A 17,616-nucleotide genomic window follows, 5' to 3' on the forward strand; every position below is an offset into this window, starting at 1 on the left:
AGCAGTAAGCAGCACGCCCGGGCATCCTCTCCCCCTCCCAGAGGAGCTGCTCTCGTGGTTCAGTAGCACTTTGGTATGGGAGGACTGTGCCATGGTGCGCAATGATGGCAGACCACGATGGCTTGCCTCCTGCACCAGAGCTACCCGAGCTTTGGTTGCAACTGGGAGCTGCCCTCTGCCACTGAAGGAAACTGTTTCTCCATATCACTTCTTCTCATTCCTGTTTGATTGGCTGGGGGTGTGTTTGTTTGATTTTAACAAAATACTATTATTAAAAAAATTTTTTTGGTCTTTTCCCATTTGACTGGCAAAATGGAGCTCATCCTTTCCTCATTGAGCTGGAGTAGCAGCACGTGGGCTGGATGTCTGGAGCCATGGGCATTTAAAGCTGCATGCGGGGCTGGAAGAACAGAAGGGAATATGATGGAGTGTGCCTTGGGGGTCTGTAAATGTCGCTATCTCCCACCACCCCTGTGCACACGCTGATGGTGGGTCCATGTTGTGTGGCTGTGCTACTCCCTGCTCTCTCCCTGTTGAGCCAGCGAAGAGCTGTGGTGGGTGCAGGCACGTGCAGCTGGGGAGCACAGTCTGAGTGTCACAGCCGTACTTGTAGGTGTGGTGATGTGCTGGCCCAGAAGAGCAGCTGGGACACGTGGCTCCTGTCCGCTGCCGTCCTGCAGCCCGATGGCTGTGAGACACGGGCCGGCACTGCAGTGCCCTTGTTATGGTCTTAACACAGGACCTGGCAGTGTCGCCTTGCTTAATGGTCTGGTTTGCAAACCTGTTTGTGAAGCAAGAGACACGCAAACGCGAAGATCTCAGAGTATTTTCCTGCCTTGAGTGATAAATGAGTGAAATTAAAATCAGCCGAGGAAATAGTGCAAATGTTCCCCACCACTCCTCTATCTGACTGAAGTGGGTTGCGATGCTGGGCTGCCCTTTCCGAAGGCTTGCAGGTTGAGGAGCTGCTAAAAGAGGCTTCTTTCCAGTGAGGTATTGATGGCCCTTCCTAATCAGCACCTGCGCTGCCGTCCTGCAGCCCGATGGCTGTGAGACACGGGCCGGCACTGCAGTGCCCTTGTTATGGTCTTAACACAGGACCTGGCAGTGTCGCCTTGCTTAATGGTCTGGTTTGCAAACCTGTTTGTGAAGCAAGAGACACGCAAACGCGAAGATCTCAGAGTATTTTCCTGCCTTGAGTGATAAATGAGTGAAATTAAAATCAGCCGAGGAAATAGTGCAAATGTTCCCCACCACTCCTCTATCTGACTGAAGTGGGTTGCGATGCTGGGCTGCCCTTTCCGAAGGCTTGCAGGTTGAGGAGCTGCTAAAAGGGGCTTCTTTCCAGTGAGGTATTGATGGCCCTTCCTAATCAGCACCTGAACCCCAAGGCAGGGCCTGGGATGCCCGCGGATTTTCTGCAAAACATCAGGCAAGACTCTTCCATCTCTTCCTGTCTGAGGCTTGGCTTATAATTGAAGCTTGGCAGTATAATTTGGGCAGGACAACTGAAAAAAACAAACAAGCAAAGATTCTCCTTCATCTACAAAGCTGTGGCAATGCAACAGTCTGAACAGGAGCTCGGTTAGAGTGGATGGGGTGGCCTTTTGCCCAAGGGAACCAGTTCATTTGGTGAGGTGGTTTAAAGACGACGACCATGGGTCCATGGTATGGATGTAGCGATGGTCAGTAGCATCCACCCTTGGGCAGAAAGATGTAGAACAGGTCGTAGCATTGCTCTGCTGCTGGGGAGCATGGTCAGCACGACTTTGTTGCTGGGATGCTTTATTGCAGGGGGGTGAGGAAGGCTCGAGGGAGAGGAGCCAGACCTGAGATCAGTTGTTACGGCCAGGGATGGCCAACAAAGTGCATCTGTATTTCCTGGGGTGTGCATAGCCTCGTTTGTCCACTATACCTGAAATATAACTTAGCAAGGTTCAAAAGGAGGAGAAGATTGGGTTTTTTCTAGCGTGATTTTGCTTCCCTCATCTCTGTATTTAATTCAGTATCTGTCAAGTAACACGGATGATTTTTCAGCATGTGCACAGCTCAGTTTCATTTTTCTGTTTTCTTTGCTCCCTCCATTTTACAAATTTCCGAATGAAAAGCCAAAACCCTAGTTATATCTTCACTCCAGCTTTGTTTGTAAACTGTTAACATGCCTTTTTCAAGTGTTTAATAGCTTTTGGGGTTTATTCTTAAAATACAACCACCAAACCCCAAAGATGCTAATGAGTCTTCAAGAGTGCTTTAAACAAGTTGTCCAAATCAATCTGGCAAAGATACCGGTCTTCTGTTAGAAGATATCTAGCTGGAGGTTGGATGAGCTGTAACGTTTATGGGTCTCTAGATCCATAACCAGACAAAATCAGAGTAACTCCTTCGATTTCAGTGGAGCTGTATCTGTTTATTACAACTGAGGCTTAGGCAACGTTTTAGATGCAAATTGCAGCCTCTCTGAAGTTAAGTGGGGTTTTGATTTAATTCCTGGAAGCAGTAATGTCAGTAAAGAAGCGAAGAGCTGGGACCCACATACCCTGAAGTCTTAACTTTGGGTTGCTCAAGATCAGATTCCCTTGATTGGGGCTAGTAATTAAAATGCAGCTTCTCTTAGGCATTTCCCAAAGGCAGGCAGAGAGAGTGGAAGTGCAGCCTATGCAGGTTATATAGAAGTATCTATCAATCTACATACTTTGCAGACAATGCCAGTAGTGATGTTGTTCTCTCTGACTGCTCATGGTTGGGCTGTTGACCCGGAGCTTGTGCTTTCCAGCTCCAAACGTGCGAAGGTGCTACTGCTGAATTTTCAGGTGTGATGCAGAGAGGGCTGGGATCTCCTTTCCCCCAACACGCGTGTGTCCATACGGCACTCGGGGGCTGTGGGCCGCTGCTCATCACCCCCGCTGTGTGTGGCATAAGTGATTCACTATGCATTCATTTCTGGTCGCAGAAGGGGCATTAGTTTAAAGCAGGCTTGAGGCATAGGTTAGCGTTGGCTATTTGAAGTCTTTGTTCTGAAAGCAAGATCAAACAGGGAGCAGAAAACGTATCATGCACAGAAAAATCTCTGGGATTTGTTTCCCCCTTTAAAAAATAACAGTGATAACAAATTCCAAACTGTTCGCATATGCTGTCTCCTCTGTGGTCGGGACACCTGTCTGCCTCACTGCTGTTACTTGATAGGGGCTTACAGCGCTCGCAAAAATGTTAACACGAATTTTTTGTCATGGCTAATATGAAAGGAACATCCAGCGTCTGTGTGGGCAGCGAGTTTCTCCATGCTTCTTGTGCTTCAGTGTGGATCTGAAGCGACTGCTGCGCTTCTCCTCCCCTGTGCTCCCCTTCCTCCACCGCGGGCTGGGAGGGCCAAGCTGCTGCCCTGCCAGACCCGGTTCTCCTGAGCAAAGACAGCTGATGCTGGGGCTGATGGGTTTCAGCCTGCTTTCCTTAAAAAAAATCATGTATGTGACTGGCTAGGTATGTCTCTCCTCCCTCTCTTTAATGATTTTTAACTCCTTGGCTGATCTCAGCCACATTTGTTAAGAGATAATTAGACTTTAGGAAAATAGGGGCGAGGATGCAGTTAGGAGGGGCGGGGGTGACCTGGGGCAGCCGGGAGCATGGTGGGCTGGGAGAGCTGGGGCAGGTGGAGGTGGACTGGACCCTTCTCTAATCATTTCTAGTATTTTTTTAAACTTGCTTATTTCTTCTCCAGGATGGAGATGAAAGCAAATAGAAAACACCAAAGCAGGCTTAGATATCAATAATTTGGAAGTATGAAAGGCTGCTGGTTGAAAGCAGCTTGTGGTAACTTAGAAAACCTGTGTTTTCCTCTTAGCCGGGCGTCTTTGGAGGCACCCAGAAGGAAACCAGGGCTGGAGGCAGAGGTAAGGTTTGGGCTGTCCCACCCTGCCGCTTGGTTTTTTCCACAGTCGGTGTGTGTTTAATGCATCCCACCTCAGCTTCGGTTCTTCTTGGTGCTTGCGCAGCAAAGCCAGTGCCGCGGGAGCGACTCGCCGGCAGCCTGAGCGGTGGGGGAGGCTTGGGAAGAAGAGGTCCTTTAAGCATGAGAGGCAGAAGGTTGCCTGGTCAGGCTCTGAAAGAGACCTTGTTACCTGCAGCCCTGACGTCAGTGCCTTTCACCAGCTCTACAGTGATTTAAAACAAGTAGCTTCTCTCCCAAATAAAGCTCAGTTACTCCGGTGCTTGCTCAGATGTAATCTGTCCCGCCAACGTGTGAAAAGCCCTTATATGGGTCAAAACAGGGACAGACAGACACATGAGTTGTATCAGAAGGGAAAAAAGCTATGGTCTGCTTCGTACAGGGGCGCAGCTGGTGTCATGGGCCCTTCTGTGGCTGTTTTCTCGTCGAGGTGTCACAGCCAGCTTGACTTAGTTTCTGATTTTACGATGAGCAAAATGTTGATTCTGACCTTTCTGTTTGTACCCCCAGAGGTCCCTTGGAAGAGCCTGTCCCTGCGTCTGTCTGGGTGCCTGACGGGGCTGCCTTGCTTCCAGGTGAGAAGTGGATCAGGTCCCGGGGCTTCTGCCAACTGCTGAGTTTGGAGACAGTGGGAAGGCTCTGGGATCACATTCAGCAAATGATGGGAGTATCTCCAAAGCCTGGGTTGGTGGAGATCAGGCTAACCCAGCAGGCTTGAGGTGGTTTTACTATTTCTGGGTCCAAGTCTGGAAGCAGCAAATGTGTTCAGGGCCTCCTGGGAATGGGAGTGTTGCATGGGAACGTTTGCATGGTTCCGCATGGAGCTGTGCTGGTCCTGTGGGCTGTATTAATTCAACTTCTTTTTGAATGATGCTGCCCTGCTTGTGGACCTGAACTCTCTCCCCCTCCATAGCATGGCTCTCTTGCAGTCTGGATATGCTCGCAGCTGATGATGGAGAGCTTACTGTATCGCTAGCTTTAATCTAACCATGCTTCAGTGGACAAAAGCAGAAAAGTGTATAAGCCTATTTAGAATAACCTGAATAGAAATATATGTTCACAGAATCACAGAATGGTTTGAGTTGGAAGGAACCTTTAAAGGTCATTTAGTTCAACCCCCCTGCCATGGGCAGGGACATCTGCAACTAAGTCAGGTTGCTCAGAGCCTTGTCCAACCTGACCTTGCATCTACAACCTCTCTGGGCAACCTGTTCTAGCGTCTCACCACCCTCATTGTAAAAAATTTCTTCCTTATATCCAGTGTTAATGCATTATTCAGAATTACTGGTTCCATTAAATTCACTGGAGATTCTTAGCTGTGAGTTAAGGATCAGCCTGACAAACCACCCCAAACTCTTGTAGGAGTTCCTTGCCAGGTTATGTGTAGGACATGAATTGGGCTTTGTGCCCATTCCATGATATGAAGATTAATTGCAGTGAGGCTGAGCCTTCAGGTAAGATTGCAAAAAAGGAGTAGTGTCAGGGCAGTAGGTTGTCCTCAAATCTCTCTCAGTTGTGCCATCCCAGGAGGCAGAAGGAGTACTAGAGGTGCTACAAGGTCACGGCAACTGGGGGAAGAAAGCAGTGAGCAGCCCCGTTGAGAAGCAGGTTAGGAATGAACAGGGATAGCTGGTAGTTGGTCTGTGACTCCTCAGTGGCCGTGAGCTTCTCCAGGAGTCATGCCCTTAGGAGGGCATGGTGGCTCCGGACAATCCTTGCTGCAGTGATGTTTCCCTGGCAGCACCAGAAGGCCATGTGTGGTGCATGCACTGGGGGCTGTGTTGTGAGCCAGCGCTGGTCCAGGGCAGCCCATTGCCGTGTGGGAGGGTGTGCGCTGGGTTTTGTTCTTCTGCTACCCTGGTGGTTTTGACTAACGGAGTTACTTCATTTGCCCTAATGTTACCTGACTTGAGAGTCATTAAGATGTCTGTACAGTGTGCCGAAACTGGGATGCTGCTTCTTTAGCCTGTCGTGCCACTGAATATAACTGCACTTCCATTCTGCCCTTTCGATATGCAATGTGCATCCCTACTTTCTTCCTTTACCCTCGTCTTGGTTTTTTTTGGTGGTCTTTTTTTTTTTTTTTTTGTCTTGTAAATTATGGGTAGCTAGAGATGAGATTTGAGCAGCCTGTTTACTGCAAACAGTTGGGGAGATTAATAAATGTTGAAAAACAAAGACAGACAAGGGATTAATAAGTAGAGGACAGGAGATTAATAGCAAGAGAGTAGAATTTGGTTCAAGGTCTGGTCTTCCCAGTTGCTGGGTTATGGAAGATTAATGGCAGCTCTTCTGTTAGTCTCACTCTTTCTGTGGCAGCTTTCGTGGCTAAGTCTAAAAAACTGTCACAGTGGGTTGCTGTAAATATGAAATCTAGGAAGAAGCGCATCCTTATAGACTGTTAACTAACACAACAGCATTAGTTTTGCTTCCTATTCAAAGCTTAAGCAACAGCATCAATATATTTGTGAACGGTGAAGTCAGATGTTCAGGTGCTTACAACTCCTCTCAGGACAAAAACATATAAAATGTATCTTGCCAAGCAAGCTGTCTCTGGTAAATTGTTTTTCACTCTGTGCCCTGTGCAAGAGATTGATTTCTCTTCTCTGAACCGTTTTTTTGGCTTTGTTTCCGTGGAAAATTGGGCTCTTGACCTATTGTACCTGGCCTCTCATTAGGCTTTGTGTGAGATTAGATTGTTGTAAGGAAACGCTAACTTTGCAAAGAGCGTTTCTGGTTAAATTTGCTGGAGAACTGTAGAACATGAGACTGCGTCACAGAAAGTCTTTATTCTGGTAGAAGGGTGCGTGCTGTTCTGGGTGTCCTAGACAGAAGGTCAGCCTCAAACTCCTACCGTAGGGCTGAAACTGCCAAGTCGAGCACTGTGGTGGTCCTTTGACATTTGCCCCTGTGTGTTTTCAGAGTCCTCACGAAGACGTGCCTGAGCTCTCCATGCGTAGGGTCATAGCAATACATGGGTATGTGCAGGGCCATTTTGGGAAGGAAGCAGCTGTGTTGCCATGATGGCGAGCATGATGAAGACTGGGCTAACGTCAGCACCTCACGCAGCAATAGCTCAGTTTCTTTTCCAGGGAAGAAAGGCCATGTACTGCTTCAGTGTCCCTGTAACAAAGCTCTTCCCCTCTCATCTGCTCTTGCATGCAGTGCCCTTGGCTTTTCAGAAGTTAATTGATTTGTCCATATTATGATTCTCTCTTTAATTTTATTTGTGTAAAGAAGAACACGCGCTAATCTTTCTCCAGAGAAATGTTTCACACGGCTCCTCTTTGAACGTTGGCCCTGGGTCTGCCACATTTTTTAATGAATCTCTAACTAAACAGCTACGGTTCCCACATGCTCCAGCCTTGACACACGCATACTTGTACACCCACGTGCCTGCTCTCAGCTGAACCCAGCAGCCTGCCTGCTCCCCTCGCACCCTCGCTGCTTTGGGATTTGCATTAGCGAGGCAGCACCTCCCTGGGATGCCCTACACCTGGGAGGGCGCTTTACACCTGCAGGTATAGACAGATTTGGCATCGAATGAGCTGTCCTGTGATTCGGGAAGGCTGTAACCTCTTCATCACACTGTCCCCCTCCCAGCCTTCTTTAATGCGCTGCTGCAGGAGCCTGGATTCCTGTGGGTTGTGTTACCCACGGTGAGGACCCGAGCTAGCATTGAATATGGAGCCGAACACCCAACACTGAATTACTGTCTGGTATGCCACTGGCTGCCAGATCTTTGATAGCTTGTTTTTAATGAAGATTCCTCCTGTAATTCCTAGAATATCTTTCAGTGCAAAAAAAATGAGCTGTGTGTGTATTTTGCTGTGGGCTGAATTTTTTTCCTGCTCTTCACAGTTCCCTCCATGAACAGAGAGGAAAGGGAGGGGGAAGCAGCTGACTGCTTTTTTTGTTGTTGTTTTTCTGCTTGACTTCTGTGAAATATGGGGCGATCAATTGCTCACAACTAACAAAATGTTTTTGTTTCTCTTTGCAAAAGCATATGGGAACTGCAGGAAAAGCATATGGGCGCTTTTAGGAAAACATATTGGTGAATGGACAAATTATAGTGGTGCCAATATGTTTTGGATGTCTGGCTAGACCACTACTACTACCACACTTGCTGGCATGCAAACCTATCCGCAAGATTTCCAGCATGTGAGTGGTGTGTAGCTGCTCATAGGGAAATGCAGGCTGTGCTGGATCAGACCCCCAGTTAAAACAGCATCGTGATCTGCCTTCGGTGTGCGTGACTGCCTCACCGTGTCCTGGACCAGGCTTTGGGCTCGTGTTTATGGCAGCATATCCATTCTCTCAGTAGACTGAGCCCAGAGCTCCACTTGCAGCTGGATGCAAGTAATGGTAATGGTAACCATTTTTTCTTTTTAAAGCCCTTAACTGCAGTCCTAACAACACCTGAGCATCTTGCAAACAGGCTAGGCAGGCTCTGGTTTCCCTCTGCTGCTCTATCAGGTCTTTCTGTGTCAGCTGGAGCTATTATTTTTAATTTCTCTATCATGTGGGCTGCTTTTAAGGAAATGCAGAACACTTGCAGTATTGCTTCTGGGCGCGGTCCTGTTTGCCTTGATGCTGGTGATCCAGGGAAGGGACCCACCAACTGGGAGGGACTTGGCAGGGAGTGGTAGGGGGATTAAGTGGTCTTTGTTGGTGGGGGTCCGTTCGGGTGGCTCACAGCATCCCTGCAGTTTGAGTTGCCCTGCTGTGGGTCCCCGTGCAAAGAGATGTCCTCCCGCTCGCCCTGGCAGTGAGGGAGCGCTGCCTGCCCTGCTGCCTGCGATGGGCATGGCCGTGTGGGGCTGCAGGGGTGGTAGCAGCTCTCTGCCCACCTATGGGTTTTCGGCTGGTCCTAGGGGACTGGCTGAGGTCTCACCTAAGTGCTCACGGGGTAAATAGGCAAAGCAGAGCTGCTGAGAAGGATGCCATGGGCTCTGGGTGCTGGAGAGGTGGGCGATAACTGAACTTGGGTGGGCAGTTTCATGAGCAGGTTCAACCAGTCTGAGTTTGTACTGTTGCTGGAAGAGGTGGTCCTGCTGTCTGTGTCCCCAACCCTCATTTCTGTCCGTACAGTCACCTTTATCCTTTACAGGGGCGAGTGGTGAGACAGAGGAGGGGGCAAAACATGTGGTGAGAGACCAAGGGGATAAGCAAGGTGCACGCTAGGGCAGTCATTTGGATGTCACATTGTTTATCTTGGTTATGAACCTGCACTCTCAGATATTCTGAGTGGTAATTCAGCACCTTTTAGTGCTCTTCCTCTTACGCAAATTTGGGATGATTTGCTACTGAGTAATTTTACGTTATTTAATGTAGCCACTTTCCTTATAGCTCTTTTGTTCTGTGAGACAATTCCCTGTTTTATTATGCAAACAGTACATTAAGATCCTTGTGGGCCAAAGTTCCCAGCAGTGCTCGAGATGATGGCAGAGAAGTAGGTTATTTCAGAAATAATGATTCTCTCCTCTAGAAGCTTTCTTGGAGTTCTGCTTTAACTGCTTTTGATATTATACATGCTTAAAAAAAAAAAAAAAAGAAAATCCAGTACTTCCTAAATGTTATAGACCTCAAAAAATACACTGTATGCCTTGTCACAATATTTAATACAGAGTGCTATTTACAGTAATGAATCAAAATGTCAGTTTTTAAAATATGAACTGTCAGAATGTTCCTACTTTGCCGAAAACTTTGATATGACAGTTTGTTAATCATATGACTATTACATCAAATGTGTCTCAGAGTACTTTTGCTCAACAAAGTCTTTTTTTATTCCTTCCCCCTCCCTTTTCACTGTTAATTCTGGTAGAGTTGTTTGACTGAATGCACTTTGATTAAAGGTCGGCAGAAACTGGAGCCGAATGCTTTTGTGTATTGACAGGCAGCGTTTATTAAAGCCCATGTTCGTGCTGATCGTGGTCACCTAGTCTTGGCTACAGCCTGGTTTGGATCACCTTTACCTTCTGTCCCCAGTGTTTGCCCCAAGCCCGCTGTGTGCTGGGGCTCAGGCAGCAGCGCTGGTGGAAATGAGCCCTGATGGAGCAGCACTGATGCCTCCCAGCATAACTCCGCGTTTGGGGCAGCCAGGGTAAAACTGTCTCTTGAGTAATAAAAAGTTGGCTTGTACAGTAACATTTCTAATCCCTATAGCTTTAGCATGAAGGGACAAGTAAAATAAAGATCTCAAGGCTGTCTGTACCTGTGTGAGCTGAAGGGGTGGTTGGGCAGGGCAGGGTTGGTGTTGCTTGTGGAGGAGGAGGAGGTGGCAGGGAACAGGGGATGCCAAGGTCCTCTCCCCAGTGGCTTTGGTTACTCTGGACCCAGGTAAAGGAGTGTGTTTGTGCCCTGAACTCCCCTCTCTGAATTTAGACCAGGGAACCTCCCTTTATTTTGTTCTTTTGTTTGCTTATCTGCAAACCAGCAGTAATTAATTGATGATGGTTAACTCACAAGTCTCCTTAAAGCCGATTACTCAAACAACTGTGCTTCTTGATGAAGACAAGGGGGAGCTTATGTAGATAACTGTGCTTTGGAAAACAGCCTCTGGAAGGAGAGGGCTCGGCATGCTAATATGAAGACTGGAGGCCAGAGAGGTGTAGTAGAGCCACATACCTCTGCCCGTAACATCTTTGTGCCTCATTGCCTGGGGCTTCAGGTGGATTCCCACTGCTTATTAAAACCCGCAGAGTTACTGTTGTGTAGGTCTTACAAGGAGGGGTCTAAAAAGGCAAAAGCTGTGTATCAGCAGTCCAGAAAAGAGGAGTGTGGGCAATGCAAGACAGTAAAACTTAGAATCATAAAATCACAGAAAGGTTTGGGTTGGAAAGGAACTTCAAAGATCGTCTAGTCCAAGCCCCCTGCCACAGGCAGGGACATCTTTCACTAGATCAGGTTGCTCAAAGCCCTGTCCAGCTTGGCCTTGAACACTTCTAAATGGTGGGGCATTCACAACTTCTCTCAGCAACCTGTTCCAGTGTCTTGTAAAAATAAAAAGTCTTCCTTAGGTGAAATCAGTTGGTTGTCTTAATTGTGGGTGTTTCTTGGGGCTTGATTACCTTGGCATTTCAGCTGGGTGTGCCTATGAAGTAACAACCTCAAGTCTTTTGCTAATGTTACTGAAGAGATAACAACTTGTTTTCAGGGGTGTAATCACATATTTAAGTGCAGTTTTGAGTAGCACATTAGCCAGCTCTCGTACGTGGGAGGCGCAGGTAAGGGCACTGAAGTTTGGTACACTGAGGCCCACTGGGTCTCACTGGTAGAATGAGATTTGGGAAGGTGGGGGCATTGCTGAAGCATCTCTCTCAGTAATATCCTGCTGATAGAGGAGGTGAGGGAAAAACAGAGGGGAAAGGAAGGGGGGAAGGGAGCGGCCGGTGGGTGAGGTGATGACGGCACGAGAAGCTCTGCTGGTGGTGGTGCCTGGTGTGGACCACCAGGAAGCCTGGGAGAAGCTGTCAGGTGAAGCCAGTCCCAAAAAGGCTCTTACACAGACACGGCCGGTGGCAGAGGGGCTGCCAGCAGTGGGGGCCGCCAGCACGCGAATGTGAAGGTGTCACTTTTCAAACCATGTCTTTGTCACCGCTGTTGAGCGAGTGCTGCTGCTTGCTGCGTTCCCTCATCCCGCAGAGGAAAATTGATTATTATTCAATTTTCATTTTAGACAAACCACATTGTTAGTGCGATGATTTTTCTTTTATTATCGTTACTGTAATGGATGGAAAAGGAGTTCTAACAGATGTATGATTAGCAGGGCATGAAATTAAAAATGTTTGCGTACAAGGAAAAGGTTGTTTACTACCAAACTCCTCATTTGAAAATTAAGTGATACCAAGATTGGCCATGCTATTCTGCAGCAGGCACATAGCCCCCTTCCCTCCCTCTCTCCCAGCAGTGTTGGCTGAAAAGTAACATTATTTTAAATGTTACCTTTATTAAAAAAGGTAATAACACAACTGAAAGGTCAGTACCTGCCTTTGGAGGCAGATTATCTGAAGAGCTTGGTCGCCTGCTCTGGTACCGATGGTGTCAATTCAAGAAAATATTTTGACTGGTGCTTAAGCCCCATTGATTAGGGCAAATTGAACATTTTCTATCAAAACTCTTTTGGGTGGAAAATAAGGTTCTGATTGAAAAACTTTCAGAGTGTGGGGGTGTACTAGGGTGAAAAGTATTTGTAGTCAAAATGCTGAAAAATTGGGATTTGGAGTGACTGCTGCAGCACGCGCGGAGGGGTGCAGGTTGGTGTGCAGAACCCCGTCCTTTCCCCCTCGCTGTGGGTCAGTCTTGTAGCCAAATCACATCTCCTCAGTCTGTGCAGCCCGGGAGTCCCCAGTGCCCCGGGGTGGTGGTGCCTCCTGGGGTGTGTGGTCTACGCAGGCACTTCAGAAGCTGGAAACCAGCCTTCCGCACCTACAAACGCTGTCAGCGCTGGGATGGTAGTTTTGCACAGGAATGCTTTCAGGCTCCAGTAGAAAACCATCAGCATTTAGATTTTTCTCTTAAAAGTGGCATGGGGTGTTTTCCACCATAGAAAATACCTGTCCTTTATTTCTTTTTATTTTTCCATTGTCATGAAATTTTTACTTTGAGAAAATGATCTGTTGCCTTATGAGCTCGACCTGTGATGCACAATTCTCGGGTACAGCTGCTCATTCCTGATTTCCTTTAAAAATCTGGTAATGAATTTGGAAAGAGCTGGGTTAGAAATGTACATTGGAAACACTTTGTTTATCTGTGTTATGCTGTTGAGATAAGCCTGGTCCTACCTAGGAGTGAACATTTCCCAGGTATTTTGAGTTTCTCGCATATCTCGTTCCATTCATTTTGTCCTCTAAAAACTTTGTGGCCAAGTTCAAGGCTGACACAAGTTGAAGTCTGTAGGGCTACTCGTGTGGAAAGCTTCACCTGGGTGAGTGTTTGCAGGACCCAGACGTGAGGCATCGTCGTGATGGATTCTGCCCACTGAGCCTGGATGGCATTGAGCAGAAAATAGGAGGAGGGCTAAAAGATTGTTCCTGTGCTCTGGGAACAATTGAGACAGAAAATTGCTTCCAGGATTTCTTCACTTTTCTGCGGAGGGTAATCAGCCTGTGTAATTCTCTGCCACAGGAAATACTGCTTGAATCTGTTACTCAAAGACAGCAAGCAAAGATTAGATAGCAGCCTGAATGCCAAAGGTATTTGCACAGCAGGAACTGTCCCTTACTCGGCGGGGTTGGTTTTTTTGTGTAGTGGCTGCTATGTATGTCATAGGATGTCACAGTGATGTAACTAATATGACAGATAATTGAGTCTTGGCTTAGATACTCGGTGTGTTCCTGGTACACAGTTGGACTGATCTCCAGACTTCGGTGCCCCAAACAAGGAGACAAGTCTTGCATGCTGTGATGGTAAATGGAGTTTTGCGTAGCGTGGTGCTCAGATGCAGAGATTGTGGGGGAGGTTAGGGCAATTCCAGTGAGATGATGGGTGTCTGGTAACTTCAGTCCTCATCTCAGCTCTTTTTTTATCTTTGATCCGTAAATGTAGGCAAATTGCTACTTCTGCACCCTTATTTGTTCATCTGGAGGATGGGGCAGCACTTGGACTACTTGCAGGGGTTTGTGTTAAGTTTCAAATAAGGCCTTTCAGCCATGTGTTTTATTGCAACTTTTAGGGGAAATTACTTAAATTTTTTACTTGAGTGAGAATAGTTGTGGCCAGATGACTGCACGAGCATTATACCTGCTGGGCACTGAAATTTGATTCCTAAATTTCCATTAGCAGGTCATACTGGGCCAAAGGATCTTGAGCTGCTAGGAGAGAAAAGAATAAAACAGAATGAAGTTGGCGTTTGGTTATGGGCTCTGGATGTCATTGTTCCTGGCTGTTCATCTGGCTAATGTTTGCTTTTGTGTAGTATTTGTCTGTGTCTGTGCTTCTGTGCACATGGGGAAAAGGAGGACAAATATCACTGGGGTGGATTAGCATTAAAAAATAGTTAACTGATCAAAGCCATAAAGCTTGTCCAAGTGAATTCTTCAGAGAAATAGCTTTGAATTTCCCAAGCAGCCGCAGGCCATAAAAGCGAAGCGCTATCATTCAGAGATGCAAAAAATCCCCTTCTGTTGGAGTGTTGGACCTATTTGTTCCTTTTTGGGAGGGCATTCAAAATGTTTTCTTAATTTTCTTCTGAACAGCTCACTGCTATCCATCATAAGCCTTCGCCAGCTGGGATAGCTCCGCTCCCCCTCGGTTTTAACCCTCCGCTGAAGCCTGTGTATCCGTCCTTTGTATTTCAGATGCCGCTCAGCCCTGCGCACTTTGCAGTGCGATAGCCCTTACAGAGCACTTTCTGCCTCTGAGCTCAACGTGTTGTAAAGAAGGGGCTAAATGTTGTCCCCAGTGTCTGGCTGGAGGTGACGGGGAAGGGAGGATGCAGATAGAGAGTGATGCCTAGCAAGATTCCCTACGTGGCCCGAAGGGAGGGCAGGGGGGCCCTCTTCCCTGATGCCTTGTTGTGTCTTGCCGTCTGTCCTGCCCCAGCAGAGGCACCGGCCCCACCAGGTCTGCAGAGCAGGTGGGGCAAAGTGAGAGGGAATTTTATTTTGCTTACATGGAGGAAAGAAAGCACATCGTTTGCTTGCTCAGAGAAAGTTATTGAAGGCTCATACTGAAGGTTAGGCAACCAGCCTCTGGGAATTGGGCACATAAATTTGCTTTATGCTTATGAAAGTCTCTCTTTCACAGTGTTTTGCTTTGTCGCTTCTTCCTAAGATGTACAAAGGAGTGAAGTGCTGTTGTATGGTCCATAGACAGAATATTTGGATGGCATCATCATTAACAGGAATGAAAACTACACTGGGATGGCTCAGAACTTGCCAAGAAAAAAAGAAAAGGAAAAAAAAAGAAAAGGGAAAACTCTCAGAAGACATGAGGTGCTTTGTAGCTGGAAGTGCCTGTCGCCCCTGCAAGGATCTCAGCTGTCCTTTTCAGTTCCAGTCTTCTCTTACTGAAAATATTTTACTGCCTAATACCTACTAGCTTTTTAATACTACTTAATTGTATGCCTACCCCCCCAAAAGAAAGCCACACATATTTTTCTGCTCTTGTAAATGTTCAGCTCTAGGGCCCGCAGGGAGGGGTGTTAATGGCCATGTCCCGGGTGCCTTTCAAGCAGAGAATTCCACTTTTGCTTCTCTTCTGAAACTTGGAGTCTCATTCTCCAGATAACCCGTTTTCATATAACCACATTTAAAGTATGTGTGTGTGTATATATATATATTTTTTCTGGAAAGTTAGTGAAAGTCCTAAGTAGATTCTCTTAGAAACTGAGGTCATCTCTTTAACAGGTGGGCAGTGCGTGGAGGACAGAGCTGTGACTGAGGGATGGGGCAGCAGTTTTTGGAAAGGGATTAGATCCTTGCACAGGTGTGGGCATGACATTCGTGCGTGCCATGTGTGCACATCCTGCGCTTGGTTTCTGTGGTAAAGCAGAGATCACTTACCCACATAGCAGGGCAATTTGCTAGGGTGAAGTCATCAGTGTTCAGTTGTTAAAGCAATATAGAGGTCCGTCCATACAGGATAGTGCAAAGTGAGCGTGAAGCTCATCCTTCTCCTCCCACTTCGTATTTTGGCCTCTTGTATGAGCCGTATCCTGCCCTTGGATGGGAGCCATGCTTAGCTATCGATAATACGGGCAGAAATTGAATCTGAAGCCTAGGGCCTTTCTGCACAGGGAGAGTATTGCGAAACAAAGCCAGGGTGTGAATTTAAAGTGCAATAGCTGTTCCGAGCGTACTTCTCATGTGGTCAGTCTTGTTCTGCTCTGAGAGGGCCTTTGTGCAGTTCTGCTTCATCCATTGCCAAAGGCGCTCTCAGTGCAGAAAGAGGAATGCCCACACAGGGAGCGAATAGCTTTTCCGGGCTATTTCACCATGCTGAGGAGTCCCAGGAGATGCACATGATCTCATGTCCCCATGAATGTTGCAGGAGCTTACCCTTCAGCTCTCTCTTCCACCAGAGCTTTTGCATGGGGAGTGAGTGTTGGTGATGGGCGGTTGGTGGAGCTGTGTCTTCTGGACCCTGCTAGGTGCAGCGTGCATCACTCATTTGGCTGAAGTTATGGGGCTGGCCTCAGGGATCCCTGACATCTTGGGCTTCTCTAGATTTTGCTGATGTTGCAGTTTGGCATTCTCCATCACTACTATTGCCTCTCATGGTGTGTCCTAGCTGCTGAAGAGGGCTCCTGTGAGATCATATCTGTGTTCATGTGGTGTTCTTTTTTGCACAAAATCGCCACGCAAACCTGTGTGCTGGGTATGATTGTTATCTGAATATTGTTGAACGGGGGGGGAAAAAATAGCCCATCTGCTCTACAAAGAGGCAGTGTAAGGAGCAGGCTCTGTGACTAAATAAATTCACATCTGTTTAGCAGAACCATCAAATGGAGAGCAGAGAGGCCTAATGTGAATCACATGTTGAAACCACAAGTATGAGTGAGATGAGCTGCAAAAGAGAGAGCCTGGAAGTGTTGATCCATGTGAGCAACTGTTGGTTTCTCTCCTTATTCTTTACCAGTTCCCTGAGCAAATGATGTAGAATAAATACAGGGATCTGTGCATGCGTATGCATACATATGTGCATATGTTCGTATTCCTTGCATGTTTAAATAACCTTTCTATATCATCTTGAGCCATGAGATCATAACTTCAGTTGGAAGTGTGATGTACTGTAGAAGGGGCTGCAGAGGAGGGAGGGCAGAGCTGTCATGAAGAGAATAGGTGAAGCTGTTCCCTGTTGTTGCTTCACAAAAATTGGCCCTGAGGTAGTTTGCTTTAAAAAGCGACTTGCCTTGGAGGTGATTCCTCAGGATGACGTCTCCAGCAGCGTCATCTCAAGGAACCTGATGGGAGCAACCTAGAAACTTAGAAGGGTAGGTTATGCCTTCATATGCTCAAGCTAGTTTCAGAATAGGTATCTGCATACCAGTCCTAATGGACTGCATCTTTCCATGGATCAATTTAATTTGTTGCTTAGGGTTTCCCCTTAGTGTTTTAAGTCCTGCAGAAACAAAGGGCAGCTCAAGTTTCTGTACTGGTTGCATTTGCAGTTTATTTTTTTTTCTGTGCCAGCAACATACCAATGCAATTTCAAAACATAGTATTTTTATGGCTTGGGGCAGCAGTTTCTAACGTAAAAACAAGAAAACTTTGGGCATGTACACGCAACTCAGGTGCCTCAGTTAATGTTATTTGGCTTGTCTCCATAGCCCCTTAGAGAGTCCATGCAGAGGAGCAAGCATCTCCTCTCCCACAGGATCTCATGAAAAGGAACGTGCAGTAATGTCAGTCTCAAAGGTGGTTTCTGGTTGCTGTCTTGCTTTTTGTCCTAGATATTTTGCAGTAAACGAGGCCAAACTTGCGGGAACAAGGAGTGATGGTAGATAGGCTGTTAGACCTGATTTGCACAGATTCTGATCTCCTGCAGTTCAGACTGCTTTCTTTAGCTGACAGGGAGCTGCACTCACATAGCTCACCTGGGATGCGAGCTCTGCAGGAGAGTGCTGGAGGTAATGAAGCACTTAAGGGGCTGGCAGGGTTGAAGGTCCCTGTGGAATGATTAAGGTGTTGGCAACTGTGTTACTTTGAAAGAAATATGTGCATTACACAGCA

The 17,616-nt window shown here is 47.1% G+C and overlaps 1 protein-coding gene across 1 annotated transcript in view; it reads left to right on the top strand.

Moving 5' to 3' along the window:
* The window catches only part of LOC104123373 (LIM domain containing preferred translocation partner in lipoma), a 337,288-nt gene that overhangs the window by 81,163 nt on the left and 238,509 nt on the right, over window positions 1-17,616 (top strand). Inside the window, exon 5 of the mRNA XM_035891237.1 lies at window positions 4,454-4,518. The gene's annotated coding sequence lies outside the window, so the exon portion shown is untranslated. The remainder of the gene's footprint in view (window positions 1-4,453; window positions 4,519-17,616) is intronic.

Source organism: Egretta garzetta, unplaced genomic scaffold, assembly GCF_000687185.1.
Source record: "Egretta garzetta isolate BGI_Z169 unplaced genomic scaffold, ASM68718v1 scaffold333, whole genome shotgun sequence".
NCBI classification, from domain to species: domain Eukaryota; kingdom Metazoa; phylum Chordata; class Aves; order Pelecaniformes; family Ardeidae; genus Egretta; species Egretta garzetta.